Source organism: Etheostoma cragini, chromosome 2 (genome assembly GCF_013103735.1).
Source record: "Etheostoma cragini isolate CJK2018 chromosome 2, CSU_Ecrag_1.0, whole genome shotgun sequence".
Classification (NCBI taxonomy): Eukaryota; Metazoa; Chordata; class Actinopteri; order Perciformes; family Percidae; genus Etheostoma; species Etheostoma cragini.
This window is the reverse complement of record NC_048408.1, coordinates 429,924-430,892: the sequence shown is the minus strand read 5'-3', so window position 1 is coordinate 430,892 and position 969 is coordinate 429,924.

Genomic DNA, 969 nt, shown 5'->3' with positions numbered 1-969 from the left:
TCTAAAACATACTGGGAGCCAGTGTGGTCATATTTCTTGGTTTTGGTTAAAAGCCTGGCAGCTGGACAGTTTGGAGTCAATCAATAGATTTTTGGGTTAAACGGGCGAATAGGCTGTTGCAATAATCCAGATAGGATGAGATGAAGGTGTGTAAAAGGGTCTTGGTGTCTTTAAAAGTTAACATTGATCGAATTTTAGCTATATTTCTAAGTTGATAAAAACATGATTGAACAAGCTTTGTGGTGTGCAGCTCTGTTTTGTCTGAGTTCAGCTGGAGGAAATTATTTGACATCCATTTTTTTACTTCACAAAAGCAGTTAAGTGAACTCAGCATTCCAGGATCTGTGGATCTTAGGGGCAAGTCATCAGCATAAATATGAAAAGAAATGTCATGTTTATGGATGATAACTCCAAGGGGAAGCACATACAAGGAAAACAAAATGGGTTCTATGACCAACCCCTGAGCTTCACCATATTTAACTGGACAGAAAGAGGAGACATAGTTGATTACAGACACGCAAAACTTCCTATTTGACAGGTAGGATGAAAACCAGGGCAGTACGAGAGATCCCCACCCAGTGCCTCAGTCTAACAAACATGATGTTGTGATCACTGGTGATCAAAAGCAGTGCTAAGGTCCAGGAGGACAAGGAATGAGCACATGCCTTCATCAGCAGACATTAACCCTCTGAGCCATAAGGCCATTTTTACAGTTTATTGTCAGTCTGGATTTATTTTATAGAAAAGCTTGTAAAACAGCAACCCTGTTCTCTACAGCCAAGATATGAACATCATTTTTTTCAGGACAAACTAGGTCATTAGAATATTTGGGTTGTAGTGAAGTCACTTGAATGTTAAAAATGGTTGTAGGACCTTAAAGACAAATAAATAAAACGGAACATGAATCTTCCAGATATGTATTGATATTACAGACAGAGCAGTGAAACCTAAGCCATTTTCCTCTCAAAA